The sequence below is a fragment of the Camelus bactrianus genome, chromosome X (assembly GCF_048773025.1).
Source record: "Camelus bactrianus isolate YW-2024 breed Bactrian camel chromosome X, ASM4877302v1, whole genome shotgun sequence".
NCBI lineage: Eukaryota > Metazoa > Chordata > Mammalia > Artiodactyla > Camelidae > Camelus > Camelus bactrianus.
In genome coordinates, this window is record NC_133575.1 from 91,876,382 (window position 1) to 91,893,771 (window position 17,390).

The window sequence follows — 17,390 nt, forward strand, 5'->3', positions numbered from 1 at the left end:
CAATCATCTATGTAAAATAGCCATGTACACAGAAAGTCGGATTAGATGAGAGTCAGGAGACCTGAGAAGTCTGTGTGAAGCAAGGTTGGATGACAGAAGTCAGAAGTAAAGAGCTGAGGCAAACATTTGCCAAGGAGATTCAGAGACAGCTCTAAATCTTGTGTTACTGGGGTCTTGAGGCCAGAAAAGCCCATGAGCAGGGCCCACAATTTTAGAAGTGGCTGGTCAAAATTAAGGATAAAAAGGCATATTTTTAAATCTTAAAAATATAAAATAGATAATGGGGGTAGAAACGCTGTTTTCTTGATTTGGGCTAAATGTTGTTTTGGTTCTTGTTTTTCACGGGAAAAGAACAGGTGAGGTGGTAGTAAACTATAATATATTTGTTTTCAGTAATGTGGATGCTCTGCATTGGAGATATGGAGTATATTTAATGTATCCTATTAATTTCAAATATATTGGGAAGCAAAAATGTACAATTTACATAAATGTTTGTTAATAAAATCAATTTATTGCACTGGGAAGATAAAAATGTATAGTATCCAATTTAGTTTGTTCATATAGTTATGCTTATTATAAAACTATGTGAAAATCCAAAATAATTAAGCTACAGAAAAAAAAAAAAAGGTTTTCGTCATTGTTCCCTGCCTTCTTCTTGCCCTTTAATTTACGGACAAAAGAAGCAGAAACAAAGTACAGTTGGCCCTTGAACAACAGAGGTTTGAACTGTGCAGGTGCACTTATATGTGCATTTTTTTCAATAAATATAGTACCTGCATGTAAGTTTTACAGATCTTTAAATTAACTAAGAATGGGGGAAAGTTCGTGCTCGACTAGAGATCACAATATGTTGATTCAAAAGAACTAGTATTTAAGTCCTAATTCTATCTAAGCTGTTATGATGTCCTACCTTTGGGTGCACTATTATTAATTCCTTTGTTTTTGAGGCAGAGATGGCAGTACATGCCCCTGGGGGGGTCAGCGCCCCTAACTTCCACATTATTCAAGACTCAACTGAACTCTATTTCTTGGGTCTTCATAACTCTAAAAAAGAAATCAAATGACAACACAGCATTCATATTTATTTGAGTATCATATTTCTCTGCTTATAATCCTGTTATTACAAGTAAAGGGGGAAAAAGGGGGGGCCATGGGTGTGGCTCAGTGGTAGAGTGCACACCTAGCATGCACAAGGTCTAGGATTCAATCCCCAGTACATTCATTTTAAAAAAGAAAGTAAAGAAATTGAGTAGACTAAATGAAATAATTTTTAAGCACTTCAAACTCAACTGACCTTGACTTACCTTTTCTAAAAATATTTAACCAGATGTTGAGAAATTTGAATTTTGCTTAGGCTACACAATTTTTTAGAAGGCGTGCCAAGAGAAAAACAACTGTATCTAGGTAATTATTAGGAATCTGGGTATGTGAAAATAATTGACTCATGAAACTTTTCACCAACTGCATCTAGGTTAGAACATAAAGTCCCCAAATTAGGTATGCAAACTTTCACTGATAGAATAAGGACTTAAAACACTAGTTCTTTTGAATCAACATACAGTTTCAAGCAATATGCCTACTGCACCTGGATCTCTGAGTCTGGGGCTCTCCCTTCAAATTCTCCAGATAATAAACCTCTGGTCGCCAGAGGAGCAGGGAGAGGGTGACAGTAAATGGGACTTCAGCCACTTTATTTTAAAGATTTTCAAGGAAAACCCCATGTTTCTAATCTCAGGACTCATTCCTGCATTTAGCAGACCACGTGCCTCCAAGTGTTGAAATATTCAGAATTCTATGGGGAAAATGGGTTGGTTTCTCTCAAAAGTTCACGTAGGGGAAGATACTGAAGTTGTAACTTCTTTGCTTTAAGTAAAAAAATTAGTTTCATTCCTGTTCTCTTTGTCCTTTTGAATTTTACCATTTCTTTACTCTCACTTTAATGGAGTTAGGAAGAGAAAGGAAGTAAATGTATATGATCAATTTATGCAGGATATAGATGAAAGCAACTGTTTTTAACCAGGAAGTTTGTATGATATCTGTATTAGAAAATTAACACGGCCTGCAATGTTGGGGGTGGATCAGAGGCAGAAAGATCGGAAGTATGGAGACCAGTGAGAATCTACTTTGAAAGTCAAGGCATGAAATGAGAGTACGGACAAGGACTTGGGGGATAGACAGGAAAAATTAGGCCTTATGACAGATCACTGATGGCTTTTAAAGGGAGAAGACAAAATCTATTTAGGTAACAGAGGGTTGATGGTGATGATATCAAGTGAGGTAGGGTATAGAAAAAAGGAAAAATGTTGAAAAGAAGGAGCACAGTGGTTTGTACAGACATACTGAAGTAACCAGGGCATATCATATAGTATCTATAATAGACAATGGGAAATATAGGTCTACATTTAGGTTGGGAGTAGAAATGAAGATACAGAAATATTTAGCTAGTTAAGTAATAGCTCAGGTGATGAGACTGGGAAATATTACTCTTTGCCAAGAAAAGATGTGAACCCGGAGAACACTGTTGTGCAAGAAACAGAGGAAGGCAAGCTAGCAAAGAAGCGAGACAATAGGTAGGAGGGAAACTAAGAGAACTATGAGATAAAAGCAAAAAGAAGAAGGGTAGTTCAGAAGAAGAGAGGTTGGAGGGTATTCAGTTGTTTCAAGTTCTGCCCAGACCAAGTAAGATACACTAAATGATCTGACAGCTATGAAGTTACTGAGGACCTGTTTTCAAGAGTACTTCATTGAGTGCAGTGGTGTGAAAAATAAAACAAAAATAAATAAATTTTTTTAAGGACTTGTGAGGGACCCAAATACATCAGAGAATTACTCTATCATGAAGGTGGTCTTCAAAGGAGTGAGAGAAACAGAGATGATTAAATGATTGGGGGACAAGCTGGTAGTCATTTACAAAAATAAGTAAGTTATACACTACTTCACATCATACACTAAATTCCAAAAGCATCAAAGATTTAAAGGTAAAAAAAGGAAACTTTCAAATAGTACCAAATAAAACCCAAGTGAAATTATTTATAATCACTCAGTGGAGAACATAGGCAGCATCCAGAAACAAGGGACCGTAAAGAAAAAACTGTTAAATCTGATTGGAGAACTCTGTGCTTCAAAAATATCACAAAGTCAAATGGCATTTGATAAACCAGGAAAAAAAATTCACAATACACATGGCAGACAACAAAGACTTAATGATTTTAATTTATACTCATTTATACTCACAAAAATACACACTGGGTCAATAAAACCAATAAAACTCTATAGTAAAAGTGAGCAAATAATATAAACAGAAAGTGCACATAAAATACAAATCGTTAACAAATAATTGCAATTTAAAATGAGGCACTGTTTCTACCTATGAGTTTACACACACATGCACATACAAATGAAGCCTGTTTATGTGTTTACTTAGTCAGAGGGAATATGGGTTTGGGGGGATGCAGGGAGAGATGTTCTCCTTTACATTCTATCCTTTTCTGTTCAATTTAGTCCAAAAAAAAAAAGAGAGAGAGAGAAAGAGAATCCAGACAAAGGTGTAAGAAAGAGTAGCCGTGAGGTAGCAGGAAAACTAGGGAGGTGTCGCAATCTAGAAGGTAACTAAAGTGTAACTCGAAGAAAGGAGCGACCAAGTGCATCAGATGCTGCTGAGAGGGTAAGTGACGAATGGAAAAAGGAGACGTGGTAACATGGAGGTCACTGGACGTGGAACAAGACATGGAGGTCCAGTTCCATGGAGGAACATGACATGGAGGGGTTGACATGGAATGGTGGAGACAAGGCTCATTATTGCGGGTTCAAGAGAGAATGAAAAGAGAGGAAACAAGCACACACAACTCTTATGAAGAGAAGTGCTTTAAGAAGGAGCAGAGAAGTAGGTGGTGGATCGAGGGGGATACAGGGTGGAAGTAGATAATGTTTTATTTTATTTTGTTTTCATGACGGGAGATACTAGAGAAGGCAAATCTGAAAAGCATTACACTAAAAGTGTAAACTGAAGAAGTACAATGTTATGGAATAAATTTCAAAAATGCATAGGACGATAGCATATTGATATATAGATACAGACACACACTTACACGCAGAGGAAAAGCATAAAAACACTCGTGGGAAGGATAAATTTGGGATGGTAGTTACCTCACAAGAGGAAGGGAGAGGAAGTAACTGGGGAGGGAGACACTAGGAGCTGCACCCCTATCTAACATTTTGCTAAGGATCTGAAACAAAAATGGCAAAAGGTTAGCTAAATGGGGGTTATATGAGTGTTACATTGGCCTCTGGACTTCTACGTTTGAAATATTTTAATAAAAAAGAAACAAAAAAGTATGATATATTATGTCTGCCTTAAACTAGGAGCTATATACAGAAGCATACAAGACATGACTTATAAAGGCCAGCATTTAAAAAAAAAAAAAAGGCAGGACAGATATATAACCAGACACACACTGTAATTAAAAAGACACACTTCTGCTCGGCCATAAATACTCTGATGAATAAAGGGGAAACTAATCATTACTCAGAGCACACACCTGACAAAAACCTAATTGTGGTTTTGCCTTTAAAATATTCGACTTAGATCACAGGAAATAAAACTGACAAGACTGTTTCTGATAGCTAAGGTATCTTGCATAAGTTCAACCAATTTTACTCTTAAGCATTTAAAGTAATTCACAAATCTAGTATTTCTAAACCACCGGTCATATAGTTAGATAATATTTCACATGGAGATTCCAGTTTAAGACTTAGCATTTAATTAAAACCCACAGTCTCTCTTTCCTATCTTATCCCAGCTTTAAAAATAATGAGATTTGAGATATGCCTAACTAATTTCACACCATGTAAGGAAAGCCCTGCTTATGAACTAAACTGATGTTATATAAGAGACATTTTAAGAGTTTCTATAATCATCTGCCTTCAACTAAAATTTTGATAAATGCTGTGATAGGAAAAGAAAGCTGACGGAAAAGATCAGTGAAAAGTGCTAAACACTCCAAAATCAAAAGAGTGCAAAATGTAGAAAAATTGTACATAATTGCATTTCTCTAAATCAAGTTATATATAGCAGCATCACTAAAAAAATCAAAATCATTTTGAAATGACAAAATCTTGAATTTAAGAAACAGAATTGTATTCATTGAGAAATAGTTTGTTCTGCAAATGTTCTGAATGTCACAGACTATCGTGCAGCTTTCACACAAGACAGACACCATGCTCCTAAAACCAGCTAGGACGATGTCGAATATCCCACATACACGCCCCTAACAAGACGTGCAATGCTCTGAACAATAACAGTCGCGCTGTACAAACAGTTGCAGTGACAGCTGAGTTGACGACACATCTTTTATGTAAGAGATCAGCCTGCCTGGCTTCCTCTGACCAAAAACACTGGATCCCCATGTTCCACAAGTTTCTCCCTTTTCCCTGGTCAGCTGCCAAGGTGGCTGACACACTCTTCTCAACAATTTGACTTCTCTTGCTACAGTCACCGAGGCCATCTGCCCCAAGTGGTTCCTACCATCTCGCTCTTTATTGATCCAGGCATACACCACACACCGACACCATGCAGTCCCACCACTTGCTGCAACGATACCACTCCTTCCTCCTTCCATATGATCCACTGGAAGTCCCTTTCCAAGTGGACACTCATTGTAGGCTTTAGGAATGCCTTTGGGATATATTGTTGGCTAATGGCATCATTCGTCTTTTTACCAATGTTGAAGTTATTACCTTGTATTAATGCAATTCTATCTGATTTTCTAAGAGTTGTTGCCCTCTTATAACAAGTGCTAAACTCCACCTAATAGACATTAAGTGTCAACAGCCAAGCTTTGCTGCCTTCATTTCTTGCAATGTCACAATGTTTATAGCTCTTATCTATAGGAGTGACATTATAGTTATGTCTCACTTTGAATCATACCTCTCTCTGCCACCCACCAAAATCCTTAACCTAAATTATATATTTAATCTCTCTCACTCAATCAACCTCCCTCTGAGCCCCCCCCCCCCCCCACCACCGGGTTAAGGAATAATTTCTCATCATTCCCCTTCCCAGTCTTACTCTGGAAAGTTGGCAATTTGTCTCAGCCTCTTCAGTTCATTCTACATAATCCACTCTACATAACAGAGTGTGAACTCTGCTACACACACACCTTGAAAAAAAAAAAGGTGAGAAATAAAGATATGCGAACGAAAAACATAAAATTTTTTATTTACATCAGTGACCCTTACACTTGAGTATGTATCAGGGTTCCCTGGAGAGCAAAGTGAACAGATTGCTGGGACCCACCCCAGCCAGTTGATGATGGATAGGTCCAGAGAATTCGTTTTACGAACAAGTTCAAGAAGGATGCTGCTGCTGCTAGATCATGGATACACTTGAAGAACTAAGATTTACAGATAACATGGAAGTTTCTGTAAAAAGTCCAGAAGAATTAATTGGAAAACTAACTCAGTAAGATGCCCACTACAGGAACAGCATTTCCCAAAGACACAGATGTTTTGTAATTCAACCAAATTTATAAAATAACTAGGATGAAGCTTAAGAAGAAATGTGAAATATTTATAAAAGAATAAAATTTTACTGATGACAAAGGACCTGAATAAATGGATACATGGACACAGAGACAGACAGACACACACACACACACACAATGTTGAAGAACAGAAAAACTTAAAATCATAAAGATGCAAATTTTTCTCAAAATTCATATAGAAATGCAATGCAATTCCAATCAAATTAGCAAAGAGTCAGAATATTTTGGGGGGGGGGATGGACATTTTGCTTGTTAAATCTACAGTTCATTGGGAGAAGTGAACACATAAAAATTGCCCAAATATTTTTTTAAAAAATAAGGAGGGAAAAAAACAACTTTCCCACTTGATGTACCATTAAGGTAGAGTAACCATACAGTGTGGTTCTAATATGGGAAGAGAGAGAAGGATCAACAGTATAGACTCCAAAAACAGATCAAAATAAATATGGCCATTAACTATGGTGGATGTGGTAGTCACAATTATTAGCAAAAAAGATCAACTTCCCAGCAAACAGGTTTGAGGAAAGTAGATACATTAATGAGAAAAAATTAAAATCCTACCTCTATCATACATATACATCCCAGATGGATTAAATATCTAAACAGGAAAAAATAAAATTGTGAAGGTAGTAGAAGACTATAAAGGAGGACATTTTTTTCTTGTTTAAGGTTCACATTCAAATTACAATTAACACATTCAAATTACAATTTTATGTCCTCCTTTGTTTTTACTTGAAGTATAGTTAACTTACAACATTGTATTAGTTTTAGGTGTATAACACAGTAACTTGATATGTTTATAGAATACACCTCATACTAAGTTATTATAAAATATTGACTATATTTCCTCTGCTGTACATTACATCCTTGCAGCTTACTTATTTTATACTTCTTAGTTTGTACATCTTAATCCCCTTCATCTATTTTTCTCCTGGCTCTACCCCCTGTCCTCGTAACCACTAGCTTGTTCTCTATCTATGAGTCTGTTTCTGTTTTGTGATATTTGTGTGTTTGTTTTATTTTTTAGATTCCATATATGAGTGAAAACATACTGTATTTCACTTTTTCTGTCTGATTTATTTCACTTCGCGTAATTCCCTCCAGGACCATCCATGTTGTCACAAATTGCAAAATTTCATTCTTTTTTATGACTAATACCTCATTGTGTATATATACTCCACATCTTCTTTATTTATTCATCTGTGGATGGAAATGTAGGATGCTTCCATGTCTTGGCTATTGTGAATAATACTCTATGAACATTGGACTGCACGTATCTTTTCGAATCAGTGTTTTCGTTTTCTTTAGATAAATATCTATGAGTGGAATTGCTGGATCTGGATCTTGTGGCTGTTATATTTTTAATTTTTTGAAGAATCTCCATACTGTCCTCCATAGTGGCTGCACCAATTTACATTCCCACGAACAGTACATGAGGGCTCCCTTACGTCTACATCCTCACCAACACTTATTATCTCTTGTTGTTCTGATGATAATCATTCTGACAGGTATAAGATGATATCTCATTGTGGTTTTGATTTGCATTTCCCTGATGACTAGTGACGTTGATCATCTTTTCATGTACCTGCTGGTAGTCTAAATGTCTGTTTTGGAAAAATGCTATTGAGGTCCTCTGGCCATTTTTTAATTCAGTTGTTTTTCTGATATTGAGCTTTATGACTTCTTTATACATTTTGGATATTAAATCATTAAGCTAGGAGAAACCAGAGGCAGTACATTCCTTCTTGGTCTTAGGGGTATTTTTTTGGATGTGTCTCCACAGAAAGTGGAAACAAAAGCAAAAATAAACAAACATGATCTAATCAAACTTAAAAGTTTTTGCATAGCAAAGTAAGCTATCAACCAAAAAAAAAAAAAAAAGGCAACCTACTGAATGGGAGAGAATATATTTTAATAAGGTATAAAAAAAAATCTTTCCAAGGGCTGACACAAAACACAGAAGTCATATAGAAAATAAAATTGATCTATAAGTTTGTTAGTAAAAAGAAAAAAACTCACAATTTTATATAGTGCAACACACCATAAACATACTTAGAAGATGGAAGTAGGAGAGAGATCTGCAACAAATATAACAGGCAAAAGTTTATGCTCATCATACATAAAGTATTCCCCCAAAAATCACTGACAGAGATGAGCAACCCAGTGAGCAAGTATTTGAACAGTCCTTTCATAGAAGAATAACACCAAACAGAATAAGCATGAAAAAAAGATGATCACTCTCAATTTGTTTGTGTGTGTGTCAGAGACAGAGAGAAACCAAGAGAATCCACAGCTATGTAAAAGACACATTATTGTTCTTTTCCACATTAAAAAGTGCTTTTATTGAGATAATAGTTGATGTATAATATTATATGTTTCAGGAGTACAACACAGTGATTCAAAAATTTTAAAGGTTATACTCCATTTATAGTTATTATAAAATATTAGTTATATTCCCTGTGCTGTATAATATATCCTTGCAACTTATTTATTTTATACATGAGACTCTGTATCTCTTAATACCTTACCCCAATCTTGCCCCTCCTCTCTTCCCTTTCCCCACTGGTAACCACTAGTTTGTTCCCTATATTGTGAGTCTCTCTTTTTTATTATATTCACTAGTTTGTTGTATTTTTTCAGATTCCACACATAAGTGATATCATGTAGCATTTGTCTTTCTTTGTCTGATTTATTTCACTAAGCACAGTACTCTCCAAGTCCATTCATGTTGCTGTAAATGGCAAAAATTTCATTCGTTTTTATGGCTGAATAATATTCCTGTGTGTGTGTGTGAGTGTGTGTGTGTGTGTGTGTGTGTGTATACCACCTCTTCTTTATCCATTTACTTGTTGATGGAAACTTAAGTTGCTTCCATATCTTGGTTATTCTAAATAATGCTGCAATGAATAGTGGGGTGCATGTATCTTGTCAAATTAGATATATATACAGAAGTGGAATGGCTGAGTCATATGGTAATTCTATTTTTAGTTTTTTGAGAAATCTCCATACTGTTTTCCACATTTTTACCTTCAAAAGATAATAACTCATGGTGAATAAGAATATGAAAATGAATATATGTATATTCATGTATGACTGAAAAATTGTACTGTACACCAGAAATTGACACAACATTGTAAACTGATTATAACTCAATTAAAAAAAAGAGATAATAAGATACCTCTTAGGTCCTACTTACCATGAAGAATTCTGTATCTCCACTAAAAATTACAAACAAGAAAAAGATAATGTAATGTACAGCATGGTGGCTATAGTTAATAATACTGTATTGCATTTGAAATTTGCTGAGAGTAAATCTTAAAAGCTCCCATCACCAGGAAAAAAAAAAGTGTGTAACTATGTACAGTGGTGGATGTTAACTAGTCTTACTGAGGTGATCGTTTTGCAATATATACAAATATAGATTCCTTGTGTTGCATAACTGAAATTAACATAATGTTGTAAGTCAATTATACCTCAATTTTTTTAAAAAAGAGAAAGAGGGAGAAAGACAATGAATAAGAAAGGAGAAAAAGGCTTACAAAAAAACTTTTTAATGAAATCTATACAGAAAATCAGGGAAGGTAAAAACTTGCACATTTTACTGGGGAAGGCAATTAAGTGGGCTCATTTATTAAAGCTTCCAATTTGGGGTAATTCTAAGCAAAAAGGTGAAGGTTGTTGTTTTTTTCCCATCCCCATGCTAGCAGGCCAAAATTCAATTTGTCTTCCATGTTCCAAAGGGTAAAATCCTTAAGTGGTTTTATATTACAGTAATCACCTTACCAGAAAGCTGTTTACCCAAGCAAAATGAAATTCATAAGCTATCTTAAAACAAAAATGCTTGTATCTCCAATCCAACAGGATAATCAGGTTCTAATGACTCTTGAAAAATCTAGATGCAATGCAGAGTTTTTATTACATTATATGTTTCTAGTATTATAAAAGTAAAGATTGAATCATTTTATTGCCTTTGCACCAGAGGCCTTTAAGCTGAAGGATTCTGGTTTTCAAATCAATCTATAGTTGAAATCTGAGTCCATGCTTTAAACACTAAGCAAAATCTAAATAATAGCAAAAAGAAATGAAGGTATTTCTTCCCAGTGATAAACTCAGTATAGCATTTCTTTAGAAAGAAAAAGTATTAATCATTCCCCCAAAATAACTTAGGTCAATATGAATAGAAGATGCTTGTCCTTTGGCTCTATTTCGAACAAAATTTTTATGTGAAAAATTTGAAAACTTCAAACAGATTATAATTTTTAAAAGTCTACTCATTTACATATTTTATACATTTATATATATCATCATATATAATTGTTATTGTGAACAAGAAGAATATATTAAATTTACCCACATGATCAGCTATTTATATTAAATTAAGAACCTTCTTTAATTAAGACCCACAGTAATTTATATACCACAATTAATCTTGGGAAAAAAGTGAGTATTTAATTGTAATCTATTTTCTTAAAGATTTAGCATATTCTTCAAGGCTAAATTGAAAAGACAAAGAATTTCCTTTTAAAAAGATACAATACTGTTAAAACACCCCATTCATTCATTCATAATCAGCATGAGTCAATTAAATGAAAAATAACAATAAAAACCTGGTCTGATCACAGTTAGTATAGTCCATTTACTAGAGTTTTATCTCTTTTTAGTAAGTGATTTTCAAACACAGTAAAAAAAAAAAAAGCCATTAAGTGACAATTCACTAATCACAACTCCACAGAAAGCCAACATTCCAGACAAAACCGTTTCCAACATAGTCTCCAATTTACTAATTAGGTCACTGAACTTATACTGTGCAAGGGATTCAAGGCAGTACACAGAACATGCAGGTTTGGACAAAGATAATAGTTTTCCTGGGTCCCTAAAAGGTAAGTCAGCAAACTTAAAATGAAAGAAGGTAGGAAGGGAAGTGGAGGTAGCTCTATACTTTCTACAATCTTTCCTATCCATAGTATAAAGTCATATTATGGGATATAGTTAAGTCTGAAGTTCATTGATGAATCAAAAAAGCTAAAATAGGAATCATTTGTAATTGGCCATATTATTTGACCTAGAGACAAAGCTTTTCTTTGTATACAGGTCTGCCAATTGGATCATGACATCTTAGTCCATAAATTAATCTCACCTAAAACAATGGATGTGTAAACCATGATGTATAGATTAGTTCTTCTGAAAACAGAAAGAGAAAATAAAGCCACCTGCACAGCAATATGAGTTCAGAATCCTTAGGCGGTTTTACAACTTCCTCCAAACCGTTGAAAACTTTAGGTCCAGGACTGAGGTGAACTGAGTTACACCTCAGGCTCAAATTTTAAGGAGTTTCCACAAACCCAATAATTAAGATAAATGCTAATTTAATGCAATAGTTAATAATGAAAGATTGGATGCTTGCCCTATAGAATTGGGAACAAGACAAGGGTACCTGCTCCCACCATTTCTATTCAACAATGTCCTCGAAGTAGTAGCCAGGGCATTAAGTAGAGAAAAAGAAATAAAAGGCATCCATGTTGGAAAGAAGGCAATGAAACTCTCTCAATTAGCAGATGATATGAGCTTACATATAGAAAATCCTATGGAATTCGGTAAAAGACTATTACAATTAATAAATGAGTTCAGCAAGGTTACAGGATACAATTTCAATACACAAAAATCAATTGTACTTCTAAACACTTGCAATAAACAATATAAAATGGAATTAAGAAAACAATTTTATTAATAGTAGCATGCAAAAGAAAAGAATACTTTGGAATAAATTTAACATAAGCACAAAACATACTCTGAAAACTACAAAACACTGCTGAAAAAACATCCAGTAAGATGGCAGGGCTCCCCAAACTAATCTGAAGATTTAACATAATCCCTATCAGAATCCTAAGTGACTTCTTTGTAGAAACTGTCTAGCTGATTCCAAAATTCCTATGAAATTGCAAGGGACCTAGCATAGCCAAAGCAACCTTGAAAAAGAAGAATAACGTGTGAAGACTCAAACTTCCTAATTTTAAAACTCATTACAAAGAGAGGATGGGGTCTAAAAAAAAAAAATAAGAAAAAAACTTATTACAAGGCAAAAGCGGGTAGAGGGATAAATTGGGAGGTTGGGATTTGCAGGTATTAACTACTATAAAACAATAAGGTCCTACTGTATAGCACAGGGAACTGTATTTAGTACCTTGTAATAGCTTATAATGAAAAAGAATATGAAAAGGAATATATGTATGTGTATAACTGAATCACTGTGCTGTACACCAGAGACTAACACAACATTATAAATCAACTATACTTCAATCAAAAAAAAAAACAAAACAAAGCAATGGTAATAAAACAGTGTGGTGCTGGCACAAAAAGAGACATATAGATAAATAGAATAAAACTGATATCCAGAAATAAAGCCAGGTATATATGGTCAACTGATTTTTGACAAGGGTGCCAAGATCATTAAATAGGGAACGGATAATCTTGTCAACAAATGGCACTAAGCACAACTGTATAGCCATATGCAAAAGAATGAAGTTGGACCCTTATTTTATACTATATACAAAAAGTAACTAAAATGGATCAAAACCCTAAATGTTAAAATGATAAAACAGAGGGGTAAATCATTATGTCCCTAGTTCTGGCAAAGGATTCTTAAATATGACACCAAAAGCACAAGCAACAAAAAAAAAATACAGATAATCTGAACTTCATCAAAATTAAAAATTTCTGCATATCAAAGCACATTGAAAAGAAAAGTGAAAAGACAATCTACAGAATGGGGGAAAATGTTTGCAAATCGTATGTCTGACAAGGGATTAATATACAGAACTCCACCTCAACAACAATAAAAAAAAAACCTCAGTTAAGGTCAGTTATATGTGGAATCTAAAAAATACAACAAACTAGTGAATATAAGAAAAGAGAAGCAGACTCACAGACATAGAGAACAAACTAGTGGTTATGGGAAGGGGAGGGGCAACATAGGGATGGGGTGTGGGAGGTACAAATTACCGGGAGTAAGAGAGGCTACAAGGATGTATTGTACAACACAGGGAATAGAGTCAACATTTTGTAATAACTGTAAATGGAAAGTAACATTTAAAATGGTATTAAATTTTTTTTTTATTTTTGAAAAGATGCTCAACATCACTAATCAATAGCAAAATGCAAATCAAATCCACACTGAAATATTACTTCTCACCCATTAGGATGGGTATTATGAAAAACAAAACAAAACCAGGTAATAATGAATGCTGGCAAGGGTATGGAGAAATTGGAAACCTTGTGCAATGTTGGTGGAAATTTTTGTAAAATGGTGCAGTTTCTGTGGAATACAGGTGGTCAGTTCTTAAATAAGTTGAACATAGAATTACCATATGACTTGCACATCCGTTCCAAACATACGCAAAAGATTTGAAAACAGTTGACCAAAAAAATTTTTACATGCATGTTCATAGCAGCACTATTCAAAATAGCCAAAAATAGGGAACAACTCTAATGAATGAATGAATAAGCAAAACGTGTTATAGCCACATAATGGAATATCATTCAGCCGTAAAGAGGATGTACTGATTGATGCTACAACATAGATGACTGCTGAAAACATTACACTAACTTAAAAATTAGCCAGTTAAAAAAGGTAACATATTATATGATTCCATTCATATGAAATGTTCAGAATTGGGCAAACTACAGAGCCAGGAAGTAGCTTAGGAGTTGCTTAGGGCTGAAGGAGATGGTGTTATCTAAAGGGGGGGGTTTCTTTTTCTGGAGATAAAAATATACCAAAATTGCCTGTGGCAATATTTGAATATATCTGTGAATTTACTAAAAATTATGGAACTGTACATTTTCAATGGATGAATCCTATAGTATCAATTAAATCTCAATAAACTTGTTTTTAAAAAATCTAAATGAACACAGAAAACCCATAATGAACAAAAAAATCAGTATTTTAAATAAAGACATCATCAATATGGCCAATTTAAAAAAAAAATTTCTCCAGGCTCCAGAATGGCTTGGCAGGGCACTGCAGGGGTCTCATGCATACCTACTGAGAGCTTTTTAAATTTTAAGCATGGAAACGGGTCCCTGAAATTTCAGGAGTCATCCCAATACACTCAACTTTCTTTTCTTAGAAATAGTTCTCTTTTCACACCACTAGCATGGTGACTGTAGTATTCAAATAATGTAATCACAGTAACCAGCACAAATGGCATAAAGAGGTTTGTTTCATATCAAAACACTGACTCATGACAACATGGGCAGTGTAAGCAAAACTGGAAGGACAACTTGAGAAGGGACCGCTAGTCAAGAGAAGTCGGTGCATGATGGCATCAGTTAATATCATTCAAAGGCCCCTGACTTGTTAAATGGATGTTGACAATATTGCATGGAATTCCCTTACACTAAAAAAATTAGTTGTTCTTTACCTGAAATTCAAATTATCTGGGCATCCCGTGTTTTTATTTGCTAAATCTAACAGCCCTAGTTTGAGGAAATACCTGCTAGTAGGGCCAAACCATGAGATCTAAAAACAGCCAGGGAGGGTGGCTTTGAAGTTTAGAGTCTGCCCTATGAATACAGTTTCACAAGTTCCTCTCTAAGAGTGAAGAGAGATTACTGGAAAAAAACAAGAAATGACTTTGTGAAATATTTTTATTACTTACCATTTCCAACCACTACTCCATCCACCCCCAACAGAATAGAAAACAAAACGTTTACAATTGTTTACATATTTACTTACAGAAATACACATAAAAACTTTTTCTAATATTTCCAATGAAAATATTTCTCCCTTCTTTCCTGAATTTTATATTACTAACAGTAAAAAAAAAAAAACCCCAAAAAACAGGTGTAAGGCTTTGGTTTGGCTTAGTATTTAGAAGAGAAAAAACAAAATTCAATGCAAGTGTCCAGAACACCACAGCTTGTATTTAGAACTTCCATCTCTCTTCAAAGTTCAGGACTCATACTTGAAAGCCTCCTGATCTCCAGACGACAGGGAGATGGCCAGCAGTGCAGCTGAGACACCTAGAGCCACCCCAGCACAGAGGCCCAACCTCCCATCACTAGCATGGGCAAGAGTTCACAGACACTTGTGTTTAATACTCTATCTGCTCTACGAAGGACAAAAACCAGTTTGCTCAAAAAAGCTTTAACCAAAGGGCTTAGAAACTATATACGAAAATGAATATATGTATGTATATGCATGACTGGGACATTGTGATATACACCAGAAACTGACACATTGTAACTGACCGTACTTCAAAAAAAAATTGTAAGAGAAAAAAGAAAGACCAACAAGGTCCTACTGTAGAGTACAGGGAACTATATTCAATCTTGTAATAACCTATAATGGAAAAGAATGAAAAAGAATACATATGCGTGTGTGTATATAACTGAATCACTGTGCTGTACAACAGAAACTAACACAACATTCTAAATCAACTATACTGCAATTTTTACAAAACGGTAAAAGGAATAAGGGGGGAAAAGGTCTTTTTTTAGTTTTCTTCTCACAATGTGTATGAGAAGGGGATAACACAGTAGGGGCCATGTTAATCCTTTGTCCTTAATAAGTTCATGTCAGTCTTAGATTTTTGCTATGTTAAGCCTATGTGATCTTCATGACATCTCATTGAAGCAGAGAGGTGCAAGTAATAGCCAATTACAAATGAGGAAATTGAATAAAAACCTCAAGCAAATCATCTGCTACCACAATAACCAGTCTCATCATGAAAAGGCCAATTACATAGGCATTAACTAACTACCTGGTATTTCATATTTCCATTAATAGACTACGCTGGCTGTCTTTAAGTTTCATTAAAGTAGAAATTCTCTTAGAGATCCAACTTAAGATCTTATTATATACACAAGGATATCTGTTGCAGCACTATTTGCAAAAGCAGAAACAGTCCAAGTATCCACCAACATGCAACCGGTTGAATAAACCACTGCACATATACACAGTGGAGCACTAAGCACCTATAAAACAGAATGAGAAATATCTCCAGGTACTACTACAAGGTTATCTCCAGAATATATTCCTAAGCAAAGTAAAACAAAACAAAAATAAACCAGAAAACCCTCAGTGTGTACAGTGTACTATCATTTATCTAAGAAAGGTGGAGGGATGGTTACCTATATGAGGAGAGGAAGGTAATAGATGGACTTCTTTGAATATGTTTTCTTTCACAGATTTGACTTTTGAAGTGTGTAAATATTATATCTAATTCAAAAATGAAATTATATTTAAAAATCAATATTAAAAATCAAAAGTAAAATTAAATAAATGGCCCCAAATGTGTATCCTGTTGGTCGTATAACTGCAAAAACAGAAATTATAATTCAAGTGATGTTAAAACAGAACTTAAATGTAGATTTCTAGTGGGACATGCTTTTTTGGGGGGGAGTAATTAGGTATTTATTTATTTATTTATCTTTAATGGAGGTACTGGGGATGGAAACCAGGACCTTGTGCATGCTAGGCATGCACTCTACCACTGAGCTATACCCTCCCTCTCTAGTGGGATATACTTTAAGGACAAAAAGGCCTGCCAATAAGTGCAAGTGTGCACACATGCACACACACACATACTGTAAATTGCTTCCAATAACCATGTTGTTGACGGTAGTATTGGTGTTGTTACTCTCGGGCTGTTTTGTATATATGGTGGGATAAACAAAATGATAATTATGTAGGTTATCACTGAATCTTTGGATTTGTTGAAAGGGGATACAGATGTAATATCAATAAGATTAATTAAATTTGAATCGTCATATTTCAATACGAAATCATGAAATCATTTATCTTAAAGAAAAATTGTAGTTGTGTACTCAGGAAAGGCTTTAAAACAA

General features: G+C 34.7%; 1 protein-coding gene across 6 annotated transcripts in view; it reads right to left on the bottom strand.

Moving 5' to 3' along the window:
- The window catches only part of KLHL13 (kelch like family member 13), a 160,364-nt gene that overhangs the window by 102,892 nt on the left and 40,082 nt on the right, over positions 1-17,390 (bottom strand). The gene's annotated exons all lie outside the window — the stretch shown is intronic.